This window comes from Rhinopithecus bieti, unplaced genomic scaffold (assembly GCF_001698545.2).
Source record: "Rhinopithecus bieti isolate Rb0 unplaced genomic scaffold, ASM169854v2 scaffold_2247, whole genome shotgun sequence".
Lineage (NCBI taxonomy): Eukaryota > Metazoa > Chordata > Mammalia > Primates > Cercopithecidae > Rhinopithecus > Rhinopithecus bieti.
In genome coordinates, this window is record NW_016803732.1 from 56484 (window position 1) to 73231 (window position 16748).

General features: G+C 38.4%; 1 protein-coding gene across 1 annotated transcript in view; it reads left to right on the forward strand.

Moving 5' to 3' along the window:
* The first annotated feature begins 1051 nt into the window (after window positions 1-1051).
* HTR1F (5-hydroxytryptamine receptor 1F) overlaps window positions 1052-16748 on the forward strand; it is a 199142-nt gene continuing 183445 nt past the window's right edge. The window contains 1 exon segment of the mRNA XM_017852102.1: window positions 1052-1329. The gene's annotated coding sequence lies outside the window, so the exon portion shown is untranslated.

Here is a 16748-nt window from a genome sequence, read left to right on the forward strand (position 1 = left end):
GTGCCAAGCATCATGTTTAGTGTTTGATATATGCTAGCTCATTTAAATATATGACACCAGAAGAATATCATGGATGACTTCACCAATGGATGGAAGGTGGGCTGGAAAGCACAGGCTTGGTCTATAAGAAAGACTCATCTAGCTAAGATCAACTTAGAGTTGGGAAATGGGAGAAGAGAAAAGCTCTCTCGTTAACAGTAGCTCTTTTCTGGGAATATGAATCTAAGACAATCAGTCTCAGAGTAAAACTCAGTCTTGGGAAGGTGCATCTGTGGACTACGTAGGCGGTGCTCTGTGTAAAAAAAAAAAAAAAAAAATCTGTCCCACCTTTCTCAGCATTGGAGATCTGTTCCAGTGGTGAAAAATTGCCACTTTCCAAGAAGCATTCAAGTTTCTAAGGTCTTTTAAAGCAGGTTTGGGGAATTCCTGGCAGGCTAACTGAAATCTTTTCAGGCTACCAAACATTAGTCGAAAAAGATTTAAGGCCAGAAACTGAAAAGTTCACGTATTCTGCCAGGTCAAAGCACTACAAGCATATGCTAAGGCATCTCCTGGATAAACCACCAGAGATGCCTGAGAATAAAATTGTGAATAAATCCTGACCCTATTATCTTGCCTATCTTCCTTCTCATGCTCCAACACCACTTCTTTTTCAGAAAATGCCTTCTTTATGAAATTGTGGGTAAATTAATTCCTGGGCCCACCTAAGGGCTGTTCACGATCCCACTTCTGAAGTCCGCTACCTATAATTCCCGTTTTGCTTTCTTTATCTGACCTCTCTCACTGTTAGCCACCCAGCTGGATAAAAAGAGTCACTGGGAAGAAGACGCAAAGATGAAAAAATATGAGGCAAAATCATTTTATTTTAAATGTTTTGGAAAAGTGATTCACGTCCTTTTCAGATTCCATGAACAGATAATCTCCAAGGTATCACTCAAGTTAAAGAGACGGGACTCTTTCTCCCCCGCCCTTTTCCACGCATCAGTGAAAGGGGAGGGAGAAGACGGAGGAGAGAACAGGCAGGGAGACGAAAAAGTGACAGAAGCAAGAGAGAAAGGGAGAGAGGGGTGTTGAAGGAAGGAAGCGAGGAAGGCAAGAAGACAGGGGTGCTAGGCGTGCTGGAGAGCCTCGGACCTCCGCTTGCCCGCAGGCGTCTGGGACCCGCAAGGGCGGCGCAAGACTTCCCCAGCGCGCAGTCACCGCCGTGGCCCCGAAAGCTGGCGACAGGCGCCACTGTCCTCCCGCCCTGTGGGGTCGCCCCTGCCCTCCAGCGCCCCGGGGCTGGGGGCGCCACCTTGCCAGCTCCGACTGCTGCAGGGAGCGCCCGGGGTGAGTGTGCGGAACAGCGCTGAGCCCGGGAGTGCGCATCACGCCCGCAGCTGGCGCGCAGGTGGGGAAGGGGCGTGGGGACATGGGGAGTGGGAGGCTGGACAGCGCCTGCTCTCCGCGGAAACGCTGGGAAGCCGGCGCCAAGTCCTTTCCCACACTACTTTGATCCAACAGCGCAGGAATTCAAGAACTGCCTTTTCCTCTTTCTGCCCACAACCCCTGCTCCCTGGGGGCGAAGTTTCGTGGTGCTAGGCGGAGACAGTGGTCAAGGCTGGGAGGGAGGGAGGGGTCTGACCCGGGCCCAAGGGCGAGGGGTGGCAGTCCAAGCCTGCGAGATCCCACTTAGGGCGCAGGCTCCCGGCGCTCCTACCTCAGGGAGCCGCTGGGGTGGAGAGAGACCGGGCACGGGCCAGAATCCAGCAGTGGAAAGAGGGGAGAGTCTTCGAATCCATCTCTCGGTGGGATCTTGGGAGGATTCACGTGGGGGACGGTAAGATAAATGTGAGGAGCTGGAAGGAGCCGTAGATCGGAAATCGCTTGCAGTTTTCCAACTTAATTTCCCGCGGGTACGAACCATTGAGGTAAAAGGGTCAGAGAGAGCTTCCACCTCGCAGCTGCAGCCTGCCTGGCTGCCGCAGGTCTGACTCAAGGTAGGGTTGTTGGCGCCTTCCTGTTTGGAGGGGCGATCAAGCAAAAGAGAAAGAGGAATTCGAGAGGCCGGCAGAATGAGGGTTCATCCTCAGGGTTCCTGCCCCTAAAGGGGCTGGGAGACCTCAGGGATGAGGAGAAAAAAACGCAAACGGAGATGGGCATTTGGGGAGATTCCAATGCTGGATTTGATGTTGAGGTTATTTCAGTTTGCATGAAAGAGGTGGCCACTGATGGGGCCCTGGATAAGAGAGCCTTTCCTAAGGACAGGCACTTTGGAAGAAGCCCTACGGAGTAGATTTTGTTTTTCCTGCATGTTAATTACTTCCCAGGCACCTTGACGATGGTAATATAGTTAAGATGATTTGTTAGGTGAATATTTAAGATGACATAAGCAGGTGGCATTAACCTCTCCCCCATCTTCTGGAACAGATATATAATTATTGCAATTTGATTAAATTTTAGTAGATGTGCTATGCCAAAAAGAGAGAGAGAGAGAAAGAGAGAGAGAGAACAGGAAAACAGTACAAATTTTAAAATGGGTTTCGCCCTAGTTCCGTTTACATACAAGTCTTTGAAATTTGATTTGATGATCAACAGTCTAATGATGCTTACGTTTGGTGTGCCCCATTTGTCTGTGTGTTCTTGTGAGAGGTGGAATGGACTCTGGGCTACTTTCCGCTGATAAAGTGAGGGTATCTACAGCAGAAGCAAACCCGAGGAAGACTCTGCCATCGCCTCTGGGCTTACAGTCTCTTCCTCTTCCTCCTCTCCATTTTCCCCTCCCAAAACTCATAAACGGGTCCAAGCATCACCACTTCGTGCCTTCCGTAAGGAAAGAGTCATTCTTGCTTCCCCCCCAACCCCGTTCTAATCTTTGTTTCAAAGTCAGTCTTGAGAATGAAAGTATTTATTCACTGTTTGCCATCAAAAGGGGTTTACTAAGCTTTGGGAGAGATGGTTCAATGAAGGAACAAACTCAGATGTTTCTAGAATAAATTTTACACTTGCCTGATGTTAACTTAGGAGTTCCTGTGAAAATAACTTATTTTACTAATTTTTAATCCAAGGAAGTTCAGCATATTTTTCCACACATTTTTCAGTTAGTATGAATCATTTATTCACGCTTCATCCACGTGGGCTTATTACAGAGCTAATGAGCTTAAGTTATATTAAGGGGTTATTTCCTTTCAACAACATACAAATAACTTATTTGTTGGAATGAGGACTTCAAAGAAGAATGCACTTTCTGCCATTTTTGCCTCATTAGCCAAATTTTATTATATAAATGGGTGGGATTGAGCAACAGCACATTTGTAAAGTCAACTTGTTCACTTTTTAAAAATGAATGTTTTACTTAACTAGTTATATTAAGTTTTTATTGTTCTTATAAAGACTACTATAAAGCTGTTAATTAAAATTATACACATACTTGTCTTAGAAAATATTTTGTTTTTATTTAAAGTTGGGTGCATATTTTTCCAAAGACTTTCAAAATTATGACTGATTCTTTTTTTTTGAGAGGGAGTCTCTCTCTGTCACCAGTCTGGAGTGCAGTTGTGTAATCTCGGCTCATTGCAACCTCTGACTCCCTGGTTCAAGTGATTCTCCTGCCTCGGCCTCCTGAGTAGCTGGGATTAGAGGCATGTGCCACCACACCCAGATGATTTGTATTTTTAGTAGAGACGGGGTTTCACCACGTTGGCCAGGATGGTCTCGATCTCCTGACCTTGTGATCTGCCCACCTTGGCCTCCCAAAGTGTTGGAATTACAGGTGTGAGCCACAGCGCCTGGCCAACTTACTTCTTAATCCGAAATAAAAGGAGTGATAGTTTAAATTTTCTTATCTAGCAAATGTGGTCTCTTTTTAATTTGATTAACTTTTACTGGAATCATTTTAAGGATGTTTGAAGGGCACTCTCTGGTACATTAGTAATAACTGGATAATGTAAAACAACATGGACATAGCGATATTTGCAAAACCATGGCAGGATTCTCTTTTTTTTCCTATATGAAAGATGGACGGGATGCTGTTTGAGGCAGGGTAAACAAGATGCTGTGTGTTGCCTTCTGGTTGTTAGCTTAAAGCACTATTAATCTTTTAGTGGCCAGGTCCAGAAACCCCTAGAGAAACATATGTAGTGATCCAACCTAGAACCACAGTTCCTGTGCCCTGTAAGTGGAAACTTTGCTTTTCCATTCCCTCAGCTTTAAATTAGAGAACAAATACTAATTTCTGATCTAAAAGTGAAGAACCCTTGAAGTGCAGTAGGAAAACTCAAAATTGACATCTGAAACAGACATGATCCTTCCACTTGAAAAGGAACAAAAGAGACATATTTTAGAGCCTAGAAATGAACATAAATAGGCAAAATTACATCAGTGAGTATGAAAAGGGAAAACTCTATGAATTTCATAATCTTTCCAATTTCTTTGTGTTATTTTCTTCTCTCAGAAGTAATATGTGTCCATTTAACCTAGGGTACAGAGTTCCTATTTTCTTCTATGTACAGTGGGAAGATGTGAAAGCATTTCAGCAGGAAACTGTTTCACCAATGACTTCTTGCTATTCTGTGGAGAGTGTCTGTTGGAAGACAAGAGGGGAAGGAAGAAAGCTGTCAGGCGGTCACTAGTGTTTGCCAGCCTATTCTTTAACCAGGATGTATTGTAGAGATGGTGAGAAGTGTGTGAATTCTGGATGTATTTGGAGGCAAAGGTGATAAGACTTGATGATAGATTAGATATGGTTGGTGTTGGAAGGAAAGGAATCGAGGCTCATGTCTAGATTTATGACCAGAGCAACAGGAAAAAATGCAGTTGTCACCAACTGATAAGAGAAGACAAGAAACAGTTACATTTTGAGCCGCTTACTAGATATCCAGGTGCAGGCATAACAGGGGTAGATGGGACAGAGCTCAAGGAAAAAGCCAGAGTTGGAGATAAGAATGTGTGAGTCATCATTATATAAATGGCATTTAAAGGAATGGGATTTTATGAAATAATTTCAGGGGAGAATGTATTTAAAGGATCAAGCTGAGAAAAGAGTTCTAGAGCAGTCCAAAATATGGATATTGAAGAGGGTAGGAGCCATAAAAGGAAACTGAGAAGGAGCAGTTAGTGGAATAGGGAAAAATCCAGAAGGGTGTGATATTATGGAAGCCAAAAGAAGAAAGTATTTTTTTTTTTAAGAAAAAAGGAAGTGATGATCAGCTGTGTCCAATGTTGCTAAAGTACAAAATTATATAAAGGGAAAGAATTATCTTGGAATTTTACATTACCTTCATAAAAGCTATTTCAGTCAAAATGGTGGTGACAAGATTGATCTTTAAGAGTTGAACATAGATTGGTGACCTAGTGATTCCATTTCTAGGAATTTATCCTACAGATATGTCTGCACTCAAGTAAAATAATAATAGATGTTCACAGTTACTCTTTGCAGTTTTGTATATAAGCAAAGAATTGAAAACAACATAAATACATATACACAGAACACAAGCCAAATAATCTATATATAGTAGTCCCTCCTTACTCAGTTTCACTTTCCCTAGTTTCAGCTACCGGCAGTCAACTGCAGTCTAAAAATATTAAATGGCAAATCTCAGACATACAAAAATCATGTTGTAAATTGCATGTCATTCTGAGTATTGTTCTAATTTTTGTTATTAGTTATTGTTGGTAATCTCTTACTGTGCCTAATTTATGAATTAAAGTTTACCATAGGTATGTATGGATAGGGAAAAACATAGTGTATATATAGAGAGTTTGGAGTTATTAATGGTTTCAGGCATTCACTGGGGTGGGGTGGGGGGGTCTCGGGCCTATGCCTAATAGATAACTGGGAACAACTGTATATATATTCAATGGAATGCTGTCCAGGTGTTAAAATTATTAGGTAGCTTTCCATATGTTAAAATTAAAAGATCTGCAAAGTCTGCTAAGTTAGCAGAAAAAGTTGCAATGCAGTATGTTTGAAATACTATCATTTATTACAGAACAAAGAAAATAAGCCTTTCCATGAAAATATATTTTAAAAACAGTAGATAATAGTAGTTTCTACAAGGAGGGAAACTGGATGGTAGGGTAAAATGATAGAAGGAAGATAAACTCTATTTTTATATACTTTAATACCTTTGAATCATGTGCACATAGATTAGCTATTCAAACCCCTAAATAAAACTTCACATATGAATCTGAAAAAAAAAATGTAGTTTAAAATATAAAAGAAAATAAAGAATGGGTGACAAGGAAATGAATACTACGTATAACACAACTCTGAAAAAGTTTCAAAAAGAAGATTAAAAGTACCTGGAGTGGGCCATGGAGACTTGTTTTGAAAATGGGAGTTATTAATGTCAGAAGTAGACCAATGAGGATAAACTACACAGAAGGCAAAGTTGACAAGGGCACAAAAAGGACTACTGTGGGAGCAAATCCTTTAATAAGTGGTAGGGGATGGCATGCCTGGTGCCAGTAAGAGAGGGAACTAGCAGGATGAGGAACAGGGACAGTGTCATTTCCCAGAAACTCCCAGATTTGGATCTGTCCTTTGGCCAGCATCCTACATTCCTAAAGCTAAGTGTGCTCGGGACAGTTGTATGAACGATTGCAGTTGATGGCATCATAAAGTCTCAGGTCTTAATGTCGTTCAGATCGTCAACCTCTCATCAAATCTTTCTTACCATTGGTTGCCACTCCCTCCAGTTTCCCACATGCTCCAAACTAACACTGTCTCTGCCCCCCTCTCCCTTCAGTCTCAGGACAGTTCTTTACTGGGACTTCAGAGGTTCTCAGAAGTGAATCTCCCTCACCAGTTCCAACTCCTGTATGTCTGTCTGCTCAGCTCCTCTGCTTCCCTCTAGGCCTATTGTCAAACTGTCCACCCTCTCTGCTCTGGGTCCCACAACTGCCCCCACTCCAATCTGAATTTTACTTCATAAACAATTCTTTTAACCACCTGCAACTTGAGCCTCTTCTGTATTTCATGACTTTGTTATTTAAAGGTATTAAGATTATATCACTCCCATCCATAAAAACAGCAAAGCTGTCATGACACTGAGCCCCCACCACCATAGCTAGAGTCCCATTTGATCTTTGCTCAGCTATCTTCTCTTAAAAGAAAAAAAAAAAAAAACCTACTTTTTATTTCCTGTCACCAGCTCCTCCACTCCCATTAACTCCTCTCCCATCACAGGCTGGATTCCACTCCCACCATCCCATGAAACTACTTTGGCAACAGTCACTATATTATTAAATCAGAAGCTACTGATCCCTGAAACCTCAGCTCACCAAACGACTCAGTAACGCTGGACAGAGCTAACCATTAATCATTCATGCCTTATTTTTCCTGAGGCTCAGAGATACTTGTCTTTCCTGTGAAGCCTCTAACAGCACTCTCTGGTGCCCTTACTGTCTCTTTGATTTTTACTTCTCCATTCATTTGGTGATCCTTTTCCATTGCCCATTCTTAGCTCTCTTGTTCATTCACTTCCATTTTATATTTTGGTCAAAGATCCCTTTGAGAGTCTCAAAACAAAACAGGAAAAAATGAAAATAAAACAAACAATGTCATTTCTCCCCAAGGGAAAAATGCACATAGATACAAAGATTTGCAGATAATTTTAGACAATTAGCAGACCATTGAAGCCCATCAGTGAGAGTTGGGAATCTTTCCTAGACTTTCTTAGACAAAAATTTCATCAGCTACTGTAATCTCAGCAACTCCAAATGAGATGATGAATCCTAGTTTCTCCAAATGTGAAGGTGACTCTCAGTTCTAGCATTACCCACTAATAGTCCCCTTTTACGTATCCACGTCCTTATACATACTGCCTTCGTGATTTTTTTCATACCCGCATGCAACAATATTTCTTCTTTATATCATTTCTTTAAATTGAATCATATTTTAAAATATCAATAAATAAAAATAAAATTCTTATCAATATTGTTAATGGAAAATTGATACTACTGCCACAAATAAGATGAAATGATAAAAAGAATCTAGCAAACAACATAGTGATACTATTACATTTTAATTAGGTATTTATTGTCAGCTAAAAGACTTGAGCCTGAGGCTAACATTCTCTTGAAGTAAAAAGTAGATGAGCAAAAGTTAAGAACAAATTTCCACCAAGCTAGAAGTCTTTGAAGTGTTTAATCCAAAGGGAAAGGAAATTGAAAGAATAAAACCCTCACTATCTGATACAACATTATGTAATTCCATGAGCTTGTACAAGTAGTCCACTGAGTAGCACCAGTAGGATACATCCTGGCATTGGGGTAAATTCCCCTCTCTTCTGCATATCCAGCCCAATCCTCCCTATTAAACTAAAAGCCCTCAAGATGGCGACATGGACAGATGAATGACCTCCATGCTCAGTTAACAGGTTCATAATTAAACTCATCTTTCTCCCCTAAATGTTTAAGCCTCATATAGTCCATATTCTATCAGAGAGACTCTCCCAAATTTCTTTTTTAAAGTTTTCCTCCAGACTCAACCGGATGCAGTCTACTGTTAGATGGGTGTCTCGAATATACTCTACTTTACTGATCATTCATTACTTACTTAGTCAATATGCTTAGCCTAGACTCTTTCAATACCTTCCAGACTCATCTCCCTGAATCTAACCTTGCCCTCATTATTCGTTTTCCCCATACTGCCACTAAATTGATTTTAGGGATTAGTTCTGTCTCATGTTTAAAATCCTTTAGTGGCTCCTCATGTCATTCTGGAAACAAGCCAAGCCCTGTAGCTCATCCTTCCAAGTCCTTCTTCCTCTGAATTCCTGCTCCAACTTTACTTCCAGCCACTCTTCCTTGCCAGCCCACTCCCTATGCTCAGCAACAGGGAACTACTCACACTTCTCTGACATAGGTTTTCCTTTCTTCTCTCAGCTCTGAATATCCTTCCTTCGACCTGGCAAATTCTTAGTCATTTGCCAAAATTTACATGGATTTGTTTTCCTTCCCAGACTTCTTCCTTTGCTAAAAAGCAATTCACTCCTCTAAATTAGCTGTGAACCTTTTGTAAATATCCATAGTGCATTCACCATGCTATTTGTATTTTATTTATGTACATGTCTGTTCTCTCCAGTTAGGCTAGTGAGTACCTGGAAGGCAGAAATGGAGTCTTTTCTGTCTCTGTATCTTCAGACTGAACCGTAGTGCTCAGCACAAACAGTATCAAAAGGAAACTTCTGTGACTCTCCTCACAGTTGCCTAAGTTAAGAGCAACTGTAAACAAGCCATGTTATGTAACCCTTTACAACTACCCTTGAGTAGGAGTAATTTTCTAGAAATCATCTCAAAAAATTGTCTTTCTCTGTTCATTGGTAACTCTGTCTATGGCATTTCTCTCTTTCAAACTGTTTCATAAAATTAAAAGACAAAATAAACCCCCAGAGAAGCTTCCTAATGTAATCTTCTGTACCTACAGTCTTTAAGACAGATGGCTGTTTCTCTTATATAACAAAATATCAAGAAAAGAAAAGTATATAGCCTCACTCAATAACCCACTTTAGTGTTAAACTGCCTTTATTTTTTGTATACAATATAAATTTACATTACTATAGTTATTTCTATTCCTTTTTTGGAAATGAATATGGGGTTACATTTTCCTTATATCAAACTTTCATCTATTTCAAAACAATGTCAACTAATATTGAACAAAAATATCTGAGTTAAATCTGGAGTTATTAATAAGCACTCATCTTTTGCAGAGGCTTAACTTTCTAGCTTACCTAGGATTCAAAGGTCTTTGGCGCTAATTTAGCTTCAATCTTTCTTTTTCTGTTATCTCTTCATCTTATACCTTATAGTATATCAGTGTAGTAGCACACTTATAGTGAAAAATTAGTGGAGTAAAATCTTGTTTGTGTGAACCCAGAAAATCTGAAACAGGTCTCAATTAATTTAGAAAGTTGGTTTTGCCAAGGTTGAGGGTGTGCCTGTGACACAGCCTCAGGAAGTTCTGATGACATGTGCGCAAGCTAGTGAGGGCAGAGCTTGGTTTTACACATTTTAGGGAGACATGAGGCATCAATCAATATATGTAAGAAGTACGGTGGTTCAGTCTGGAAAGGTGGGATATCTTGAAGCAAAGGAAGGAAGATTAGTGGGGAGGGAGCTTCCAGATCACAGATAGGTGAGACACACACAGTTGCATTCCTTTGAGTTTCTGATTAGCCTTTTCAAAGGAGGCTGTCTCAGTGAGCAGAGGGACAACTTTGTATAGAATGGGAGGCAGGTTTGCCCTAAGCAGCTTGCAGCTTGAGTTTTCCTTAGTGATTTTGGGGATCCAAGATATTTTCCCTTCGTATTGGAGATAGATAGTTTGTAGAAGTAAAAAGCAGTATATACATTAAACTAGTCAAGATTACATCCAAATACCTAGACATGAAAAGTCCTTATTTTATAATTATGTTTTGATCCTGTAATAGTTTGTTTTTAAGTCATTTGTGATATTTAGGAAAATATATAAAGCATGGCTTTGTTTTCTTTCTTTCTTTCTCTTTCTTTCTTTTTCTTCTTTTCTTTCTCTTTCTTTCTTTCCTTCCTTCCTTCCTTCTTTCCTTTTCTTTCTTTTTCTTTCTTTCCCTCCCGCCTTCCCTCCCTCCCTCCCTTGCTCCCTCCCTCCCTTCCTTCTTCCTTCTTTCCTTCCTTGCTTCTTTCCTCTTTCTCTCTTTCTTCTTTTTTTTTTGAGATATGGTCTTGTTTTGTCATCCAGGCTAGAGTGCAGTAGTAGAATGATCACAGCTCACTGCAGCCTTGAAATTTGGGGGCCAAGTGATCTTCCCATCTCAATCTCCAAAGCAGCTAGAACTACAGGCCCACACCACCATGTGAGGCTAATTTTTCCGTTTTCCTTGTGGAGACAGTATGTCACTATATTGCCTAGGCTAGTCTTAAATTCCTGACTTCAAGCAATCCTCCTGCCTCGGCCCGCCCAAACTGCTGGGATTACAGGCATGAGCCACTGGTCCTGGCTTGATTTTTTTCTGATTATCATAGGAAGCAAAATTCCTGACCATTATATTAATAGCTAAGTAACATCAGAAAAAGACAAATTTGGCACATGCTTATAAGCAAGGGAAGATCAGTTTTATGGTACACGTAAAAGTAAATAGGTTAGTTGCATATTTTCATGCCTTTTTATTAAATAATGTTTGAAATAATAAGTCGCAGATTTGGAAATTGCCCATTGCAACATTCTGTTTACATTTTATCAAGTGCAGCTACCACAATACAGCACTAATAATTCAAGGTATCTTTTAGCAGTTTTTTAGAATCTTGGCAGCTGCTTGACAAGCCAAGGAGAACCCTTCAATCTTAGTAATTCTGGTTGAAATAAAAGCAATGGAGCTGTCTATTCTTACCTTTCATAAATGAAGTCTAGATTTGGAGCCTTTCTGTTTTGAGAAAAGGAACCAGGATTTCAAATGCTCCAAAAACCATTTTCTCTCAAATTCATCTGTGAATTTTCCTTTCCCCTCTTTCTCCTGATAAGTTCCCTCAGCCATCAATTTTAGAAGATATCAGAAGAGAGAAAATATTATTTATCTTAGTCATAATCCTGGAAAGGGCCTTCAAGTGTATGGATTAAAATACTTACAAACTTTATTTTTGTCTTAAAGAAGTTTACCAAGATTTAGCTCAATTCTATGCAAACTTCCTTTCTATATATATATTCCCGATTTGCCCTCTCACTAAAAGCAGGTGCAACATCTCATTGAACATCATTGCTATCCTCAGGATCTAAGGGGGGAAATTCTGTCCAGATTGAGGCACTTTTTAAAAAGCATATGAAAGCCAGTATTTTATTGAGGATTTTTGCATTGGTGTCCATCAGGGATGTTGGTCTAAAATTCTCTTTTTTTCTTGTGTCTCTGCCAGGCTTTGGTATCAGGATGATGCTGGCCTCATAAAATGAGCTAGGGAGGATTCCCTCTTTTTCTATTGATTGGAATAGTTTCAGAAGGAATGGTACCAGCTCCTCCTTGTACCTCTGGTAGAATTCGGCTGTGAATCCGTCTGGTCCTGGACTTTTTTTTTTTTTGGTTTGTAGGCTATTAATTATTGCCTCAATTTCAGAGCCTGTTATTGGTCTATTCAGGGATTCAACTTCTTCCTGGTTTAGTCTTGGGAGGGTGTATGTGTCCAGGAATTTATCCATTTCTTCTAGATTTTCTAGTTTATTTGCATAGAGGTGTTTACAGTATTCTCTGTAAGAACACTTGGAAGAACAGGAAGGGGAACATCACACACTGGGGCCTGTCGTGGGGTGGGGGCAGGGGGATGGGATAGCATTAAGAGATATACCTAATGTAAATGACGAGTTAATGGGTGCAGCACACCAACATGGCACATGTATACATATGTAACAAACCTGCACATTGTGCACATGTACCCTAGAACTTAAAGTATAATAAAATAAAAAAAAGTTATATCCCAAGTTTCTCAGGTCATGGTTAAAATTAATGAAAAAAAAAAAGTATATGAAAGCATCATACTATTATGAAATTGTAAGTAGACAATTTCACTTCTGCAGTGATATTCAGAAAGGTTACAGTAAAACCAGTGTCATATATTGGAACATTACTCAGAATAAGCATCTAATTTGACATAAGATACAAAATACGTACAATTCATGTTACAGTAGGGAAGTGCTTTCTGAGTGAATGAATTCTAAAGCATATAAAAGTCAGATCAGATCTTCCAAAATGAAAAATAGAAGGAATTCTTCTGCCCAGTATACAAACAATTGAGTAGGTAGAAGAATAATATAGAACTATATATATTTCCATGAGTACAATCATGGTAACTTGAGAATAAACTGATTATTTTTACGGTTTCATTCAGATATTTTACTACATGTTATTTTCAAGGGTGGACAAGAAGGATTATCCCCATTTTACAGAAGAGGGAAGTGATTTCCAGAGATGGTTTGTTTTATAGCCAAGAACAGATAAATGGTGAAACTGGGCACACAGCTCCACATTACTACTCAGTCCTATCATTTTCCAGCTATATATTTTGTTGCTCTTTGACCCTAAGTTATTAGAGAAAAAAACTGTATCCTCCTTTGATTTCATTTATGTGTTTTATCTTTTATTATTTGTCAAGTTTAAAATAATAATGAATTGTAATATTTACACTTAAAACTAAAAAGTATTTTGTTTCTTATTTCTCACCGTGCAGGTGTTTCTGACATACAAAAATGCGATTTGATTTTAATAACATTTTCTTCATTGTCGAAAACATGCATATATTTATAAAACTTTTTAAATAATAAAATAAAAGCAAGGCTTGGTGGTACATGCCTGTGGTCCCAGTTATTCGGGAGGCTGAAATGAGAGTAATGCTTGAGCCCAGGTGTTGAGGAAGCCTGGGAAACACAGCAAGACCTTATTGCTCAAAAAAGAAAAAAAATTCTCTAAAATTTTATGACAACATTCTCAAAAAAAAATTTGAGCGGGCGCCTGTAGTCCCAGCTGCTCGGGAGGCTGAGGCAGGAGAATGGCGTAAACCTGGGAGACGGAGCTTGCAGTGAGCTGAGATCCGGCCACTGCGCTCCAGCCTGGACCGCGNNAAAAAAAAAAAAAAAAAAAAAAAAAAAAAAAAAAAAAATTGAGTATCATTGAGTAGTATATCTTAGCTTTTTAAAAAATTTTCCTGAGTTGATAGCCAAAATTATATATCTCAATTCTTGATTTTAGTATATTTCCCATTTGATTATCTAGAAAGTTGAATATCAGTATTTTCTTATTTTATTGTTACTTGAATTTCTCCTTTTGAGTTATCTGGCAGTGTTTTTTGCTCATATTACTATAGAAGTGTTTGTTTTTCCAAAGCTTTGTCTGTTGTATGCTGCAAATTTTCTCCTCTGTTGATGTCTTTGAACTTGTTTCATGGAAATTATTGATGATAAGTAATTTTAAATTTTATGTAGTTTAACATTTCAACTTTTTTACTTTGGTTTGGTTTCGGTTTTCTAAAACCAACAGTAAGCTTGCAACTTTCCATCTAAAGATCTGTTGGCATTTCTTTATATCTTCTGATTTTTATTACCTTATTTATTTTAATTTAGACTTTTGATGAAGCTGAAATTCATCTTTATGTATCATGTGTGATGAGTTGTTATCATAATCTTTTTTTCTAGAGTCAACCTTTTGATACTAATGCCACGTCTTTGAAAGTCATTCTATCCCAATTGTTATGAAACATTAATTTTACCATCTACTGGGTGTTTCTGTTTAACATGATGAGTTCTATTTAATTGCTCTCTTATTTGATTGTTGCAGCAGAAATTACTTTTAGCTATTGTAAATGTTATAATATATTAACAACTTGTAGAGCAAGGATTTTTTTTTACCACTCTTTGCCAAAATTTTCTTTATTCTCTCCTGTTTTTTCCTCCTTAGTGAGCATGGGCAATTTTGTGAGATAGCAAAAAAGTTAAGATATTTATTAGAATAGCAATTTGAGTATAGATGAATGTGAAATGACTGACTGGATTTCCCACAGGGAAATACATTGTCTCTCAATTAATTTAGATGTTTCATGTTTGTCAATAAAATTTTATAATTGACTTCCTGTGAGTTCCACACATTTCTTATTCGGGTTTTTCCTGTGTGTTTCATATCATTTTTTATTTTAAAATTGATGTATAGTATTTTACATATATAGAGAGTACATATAATATTTTGTTGCATGGATAAAATGTGTAATGACCAAGTCAGGCTATTTAGAGTATCTATCAGCTTGGGTATTTATCACTTCCATGTGTTGGGAATATTTCAAATTCTTCTAGCTACTTTGAAATATGCATTAGAGAAAATAGCTAATGCATGCTGGGCTTAATACCTAGGTGATGGGTTGATAAATACAGCAAACCACTATGGCACACGTTTACCTGTGTAACAAATCTGCACCTCCTGCATGTGTACCCTGGAACTTAAAAAAAAATAAAAAATAAAAACAGATGTGCTGTACACTGTTGCTAACTATAGTTACCATATTCTGCTATCAGACATTAGAACTTATGCCTTCTAACTAACTGCATGTTTGTACTCATTAACCAAACACTTTTCTTTGCCTCATTTACACGCACATTCATTTCTTTTATGAGATCAACTACTTTTAGCTCACACATATGAGTAAGAACATATGAAATTTGTCTCTGTGTCTGGCTTACTTCACTTAACATAATGACCACCAGTTCCATCTATATGACTGCAAATGACATGATTTCTTTCTTTTTTATCGGAAAATAGTATTTCATTGTGTATGTATCCCACATTTTCTTTTTCTGTTTATCCACTGATGGACAATTAGGTTGATTCCATATCTTTGCTATTATGAATAATGCTGCAATAAACATTTAAGTACAGATATGCTTTGATATACTCATTGCTTTTCCTTTGGATACATATCTGGTAGTAGAATTGCTGGATTGTATTTTTAGTTTTTTGTTAAATCTCCATATTGTTTTCCATAGTGGCTGTACAATTTATATTCCTGTCAATGTATATAAAAGTTATCTTTCTCTGTTTCCTTATGAGCACCTGTAATTTTTTGTCTTTTTAAAAATAGCCATTTTAACCTGGGTAAAATGATAACTCACTGTGGTTATGATTTACATTTCCCTTGTCCTTTGCCCACTTTTTAATGGAATTATTTGTTTTATTTTTTCTGTTGAGTTCATCATATATTCTAGATATTAGTCCCTTGTCAGATGAAGAGTTTGCAAATATTTTCTCCCATTCAACAGGTTGTCTCTTCATTCTGCTGATTAATGCTTTGCTGTGAAGAAGATTTTTAGTTTAATATAGTCCAATTCTGTTTCTGTTGTCTATGCTTTTGAGGACTTAGCCATAATCTTTTCCTAAACCAATGTCCTGAAGTGCTTTGCCTGTTTTCTTCTAAGAGTTTAATTGTTTTGAATCTTACATTTAAGTCTTTTTTTTTTTTACTTTTAAATTTTTTGTTATAATTTAAGTTCCAGGGTACATGTGCATAATGTGCAGGTTTGTTACATATGTATACATGTGCTGTGTTGGTTTGCTGTGCCCATTAACTCATTTACATTAGGTATTTCTCCTAATGCTATCTCTCACCAATCCCCCCACCCCACAACAGGCCCTGGTGCGTGATGTTCCCTGCCCTGTGTCCAAGTGATCTCATTGTTCAGTTCCCACCTATGAGTGAGAACATGTGGTGTTTGGTTTTCTGTCCTTGTGATAGTTTGCTCAGAATGATGGTTTCCAGCTTCATTTATGTTCCTGTAAAGGACATGAACTCATCCTTTATATGGCTGCATAGTATTCCATGGTGTATATGTGCCACATTTTCTTTTTTTTTTTTTATTCACATGATTTTATTAATTGATACAGAAAAGCATTTGACAAAATTTAATACCTACTCATAACAAAAATTCTCAGTGAGCTAGGAATAGAGGGGAATTTCCTCAACTTGATAAAGAACATCAACAAAAATCCTACAGCTATCATCATATTTAGTGGTGAGAAACAATGCAAGGATGTCCCCTCTCACCACTGCTTTTCCCTTCCTTCTCCCCTTCTTGTCTCCCTCCCTTCCGCTTTCGTACTCTTCCCCTTTCCCTCCCCTTCCCCTTTCTCTCCCCTTCCTTCCTTCCCCTCCCTCCTTCTTTTCCCCTTTCCTTTCCCTTCCTCTCCTCTTCCTTCCCTTTTTTTTCCTCCTTCATTCCTTTTCTTTTTTTTTTATTTTTTTATTTTTTTTATTTTATTTTTTATTAT